The sequence below is a fragment of the Bufo gargarizans genome, chromosome 2, assembly GCF_014858855.1.
Source record: "Bufo gargarizans isolate SCDJY-AF-19 chromosome 2, ASM1485885v1, whole genome shotgun sequence".
Classification (NCBI taxonomy): domain Eukaryota; kingdom Metazoa; phylum Chordata; class Amphibia; order Anura; family Bufonidae; genus Bufo; species Bufo gargarizans.
Window position 1 is genome coordinate 239,624,245 of NC_058081.1, and position 5,788 is coordinate 239,630,032.

The following is a 5,788-nucleotide window of genomic DNA, read 5'->3' on the forward strand; positions in this document are numbered from 1 at the left end:
ACATTTTAGTTGCCAGATTTTTGACCATTCCTCTAGTTTTCCTAAATCCTTTTCCATTTGGTGTATCCCTCCAGGAACATCAACCCTGTTACCAATCTTTGTGTCATCAGCAAAAAGACACACCTTACCATCGAGGCCTTCTGCAATTTCGCTGATAAAGATATTAAACAATATGGGTCCCAGAACAGATCCCTGAGGTACCCAACTAGTAACAACACCATGGTCTGAATATACTCCATTGACTACAACCCTCTGTTGTCTGTCCCTCAGCCACTGCCTAATCCATTCAACAATATGGGAGTCCACACAAAAAACTGCAATTTATTGATAAGCCTTCTATGTTGGACAGTATAAAAAGCCTTACTGAAGTCCAGATAAGCGATGTCTACTGCACCTCCGCCATCTATTATTTTAGTCACCCAATCAAAAAAATCAAGATTAGTTTGACATGATCTCCCTGAAGTAAACCCATGCTGTTTTCATCTTTCAATCCATGGGATTTTAGATGTTCCACAATCCTCTCCTTAACCACTTCAGCCCCGCTAGCTGAAACCCCCTTCATGACCAGAGCACTTTTTACACTTCGGCACTACACTACTTTCACCATTTATCGCTCGGTCATGCAACTTACCACCCAAATGAATTTTACCATTTTTTCTTCTCACTAATAGAGCTTTCATTTGGTGGTATTTCATTGCTGCTGACATTTTTACTTTTTTTGTTATTAATCGAAATGTAACGATTTTTTTGCAAAAAAATGACATTTTTCACTTTCAGCTGTAAAATTTTGCAAAAAAAAACGACATCCATATATAAATTTTTCGCTAAATTTATAGTTCTACATGTCTTTGATAAAAAAAAATGTTTGGGCAAAAAAAAAATGGTTTGGGTAAAAGTTATAGCGTTTACAAACTATGGTACAAAAATGTGAATTTCCGCTTTTTGAAGCAGCTCTGACTTTCTGAGCACCTGTCATGTTTCCTGAGGTTCTACAATGCCCAGACAGTAGAAAAACCCCACAAATGACCCCATTTCGGAAAGTAGACACCCTAAGGTATTCGCTGATGGGCATAGTGAGTTCATAGAACTTTTTATTTTTTGTCACAAGTTAGCGGAAAATGATGATGATTTTTTATTTTTATTTTTTTCTTACAAAGTCTCATATTCCACTAACTTGCGACAAAAAATAAAAAATTCTAGGAACTCGCCATGCCCCTCACGGAATACCTTGGGGTGTCTTCTTTCCAAAATGGGGTCACTTGTGGGGTAGTTATACTGCCCTGGCAATTTAGGGGCCAAAAGAACTTTGCAATCAAAATGTGTAAAAAATGACCGGTGAAATCCAAAAGGTGCACTTTGGAATATGTGCCCCTTTGCCCACCTAGGCTGCAAAAAAGTGTGACACATCTGGTATCGCCGTACTCAGGAGAAGTTGGGGAATGTGTTTTGGGGTGTCATTTTACATATACCCATGCTGGGTGAGAGAAATATCTTGGCAAAAGACAACTTTTCCCATTTTTTTATACAAAGTTGGCATTTGACCAAGATATTTTTCTCACCCAGCATGGGTATATGTAAAATGACACCCCAAAACACATTCCCCAACTTCTCCTGAGTACGGCGATACCAGATGTGTGACACTTTTTTGCAGCCAAGGTGGGCAAAGGGGCACATATTCCAAAGTGCACCTTTCGGATTTCGCAGGCCATTTTTTACACATTTTGATTGCAAAGTTCTTCTCACACATTTGGGCCCCTAAATTGCCAGGGCAGTATAACTACGCCACAAGTCACCCCATTTTGGAAAGAAGACACCCCAAGGTATTCCGTGAGGGGCACGGCGAGTTCCTAGAATTTTTTTTTTTTTTGTCGCAAGTTAGTGGAATATGAGACTTTGTAAGGAAAAAAGAAAAAAAAAGAAAAATCATAATTTTCCGCTAACTTGTGACAAAAAATAAAAAATTCTAGGAACTCGCCGTGCCCCTCACGGAATACCTTGGGGTGTCTTCTTTCCAAAATGGGGTCACTTGTGGCGTAGCTATACTGCCCTGGCAATTTAGGGGCCCAAATGTGTAAGAAGTACCTTGCAATCAAAATCTGTAAAAAATGGCCTGCGAAATCCGAAAGGTGCACTTTGGAATGTGGGCCCCTTTGCCCACCTAGGCTGCAAAAAAGTGTCACACATCTGGTATCGCCGTACTCAGGAGAAGTTGGGGAATGTGTTTTGGGGTGTAATTTTACATATACCCATGCTGGGTGAGAGAAATATCTTGGCAAAAGACAACTTTTCCAATTTTTTTATACAAAGTTGGCATTTGACCAAGATATTTTTCTCACCCAGCATGGGTATATGTAAAATGACACCCCAAAACACATTGCCCAACTTCTCCTGAGTACGGCGATACCAGATGTGTGTCACTTTTTTGCAGCCTAGATGCGCAAAGGTGCCCAAATTCCTTTTAGGAGGGCATTTTTAGACATTTGGATCCCAGACTTCTTCTCACACTTTCGGGCCCCTAAAAAGCCAGGGCAGTATAAATACCCCACATGTGACCCCACTTTGGAAAGAAGACACCCCAAGGTATTCAATGAGGGGCCTGGCGAGTTCATAGAAATTTTTATTTTTTTTGCATAAGTTAGCGGAAATTGATTTTTTTTTGTTTTTTTCTCACAAAGTCTCACTTTCCGCTAACTTAGGACAAAAATTTCAATCTTTCATGGACTCAATATGCCCCTCATGGAATACCTTGGGGTGTCTTCTTTCCGAAATGGGGTCACATGTGGGGTATTTATACTGCCCTGGCTTTTTAGGGGCCCTAAAGCGTGAGAAGAAGTCTGGAATATAAATGTCTAAAAATGTTTACGCATTTGGATTCCGTGAGGGGTATGGTGAGTTCATGGGAGATTTTATTTTTTGACACAAGTTAGTGGAATATGAGACTTAGTAAGAAAAAACAAAAACACTAAAAAATTCCGCTAACTTGGGCCAAAAAAATGTCTGAATGGAGCCTTACAGGGGGGGGTGATCAATGACAGGGGGGGTGATCAATGACAGGGGGGTGATCAATGACAGGGGGGTGATCACCCATATAGACTTCCTGATCACCCCCCTGTCATTGATCACCCCCCTGGTAAGGCTCCATTCAGACGTCCGTATGATTTTTACGGATCCATGGATCGGATCCGCAAAACACATGCGGACGTCTGAATGGAGCCTTACAGGGGGGTGATCAATGACAGGGGGTGATCAGGGTGATCACCCCCCTGTCACTGATCACCCCCCCTGTAAGGCTCCATTCAGACGTCCGCATGATTTTTACGGATCCATGGATACATGGATCGGATCCGCAAAACACATGCGGATGTCTGAATGGAGCCTTACAGGGGGGTGATCAATGACAGGGGGTGATCAGGGAGTGTATATGGGTGATTACCCCTCTGTCATTGATCACCCCCTGTAAGGCTCCATTCAGACGTCCGCATGATTTTTACGGATCCATGGATACATGGATCGGATCCGCAAAACACATGCGGATGTCTGAATGGAGCCTTACAGGGGGGTGATCAATGACAGGGGGTGATCAGGGAGTGTATATGGGTGATCACCCCTCTGTCATTGATCACCCCCTGTAAGGCTCCATTCAGACGTCCGCATGATTTTTACGGATCCATGAATACATGGATCGGATCCGCAAAACACATGCGGATGTCTGAATGGAGCCTTACAGGGGGGTGATCAATGACAGGGGGTGATCACGGAGTGTATATGGGTGATCACCCCTCTGTCATTGATCAACCCCTGTAAGGCTCCATTCAGACGTCCGCATGATTTTTACGGATCCATGGATACATGGATCGGATCCGCAAAACACATGCGGATGTCTGAATGGAGCCTTACAGGGGGGTGATCAATGACAGGGGGTGATCAGGGAGTGTATATGGGTGATCACCCCTCTGTCATTGATCACCCCCTGTAAGGCTCCATTCAGACGTCCGCATGATTTTTACGGATCCATGGATACATGGATCGGATCCGCAAAACACATGCGGATGTCTGAATGGAGCCTTACAGGGGGGTGATCAATGACAGGGGGTGATCAGGGAGTGTATATGGGTGATCACCCCTCTGTCATTGATCACCCCCCTGTAAGGCTCCATTCAGACGTCCGCATGATTTTTACGGATCCATGGATACCAAAACACATGCGGACGTCTGAATGGAGCCCTACAGGGGGGTGATCAATGACAGGGGGTGATCAGGGAGTGTATATGGGTGATCACCCGCCTGTCATTGATCACCCCCCTGTAAGGCTCCATTCAGACGTCCGCATGTGTTTTGCGGATCCGATCCATGTATCCATGGATCCGTAAAAATCATACGGACGTCTGAATGGAGCCTTACAGGGGGGTGATCAATGACAGGGGGGTGATCAATGACAGGGGGTGATCAGGGAATCTATATGGGTGATCACCCGCCTGTCATTGATCACCCCCCTGTAAGGCTCCATTCAGACGTCCGCATGTGTTTTGCGGATCCGATCCATGTATCCATGGATCCGTAAAAATCATACGGACGTCTGAATGGAGCCTTACAGGGGGGTGATCAATGACAGGGGGGTGATCAATGACAGGGGGTGATCAGGGAATCTATATGGGTGATCACCCGCCTGTCATATTGATCACCCCCCTGTAAGGCTCCATTCAGACGTCTGCATGTGTTTTGCGGATCCGATCCATGTATCCGTGGATCCGTAAAAATCATACGGATGTCTGAACGGAGCCTGACAGTGGGGTGATCAATGACAGGGGGGTGATCAATGACAGGGGGGTGATCAGGGAGTTTATATGGGGTGATCATGGGTGATCAGGGGTTCATAAGGGGTTAATAAGTGACGGGGGGGGGGTGTAGTGTAGTGTGGTGTTTGGTGCGACTTTACAGATCTGCCTGTGTCCTCTGGTGGTCGATCCAAACAAAAGGGACCACCAGAGGACCAGGTAGCAGGTATATTAGACGCTGTTATCAAAACAGCGTCTAATATACCTGTTAGGGGTTAAAAAAATCACATCTCCAGGCTGCCAGCGAACGATCGCCGCTGGCAGGCTGGAGATCCACTCGCTTACCTTCCGTTCCTGTGAGCGCGCGCGCCTGCGTGCGCGCGTTCACAGGAAATCTCGCGTCTCGCGAGATGACGCGCCGATGCGTCCAGGAGGAATAAATCAACCACCTCCCGGACGCATCGGTGCGTTAGGCGGTCGGGAGGTGGTTAAAGTATAACTGTCATTTTCATTTTTTGATAAAGGTGATTAATATCACCTTACTGGCCATCTCCATTTTTTAGATTGATTCTTTGTTAACCCTTAAAATAATTAATTTTGTCCCCCATAGCACCTATTTTCACCTTACCCTAAAACTGCGTTGCTATGAAAGGTCCGTCCTTCTACTGAAGGACGGGAGACGCACGAGCAGGCTGCCCTGTTACTTGCGTGCGCGCTCACATCCATTCAAGTGAGAGTGTACAGCCGAGTCTCTCTGATTACAGCCGAGTCATGCCCGAAGTCACCTCCCAAAGGCACCAGTGCAGCAGACTGCTGCCAAATCCTGGAAAATTTCAATTAAAGGTACCAGCCCATATATAAATAACCCATCACCCCAAGCAAACAGTATTTAGAGGTACCGGCCCGTATATAAATAACCCGTCACCCCAAGCAGACAGTATCACCCCGCGATCATCAGTGCGGTGCTGGGGGGAGGGGGGATGTGCGGCGCAATCATCCGAGCGGTGCCTTTA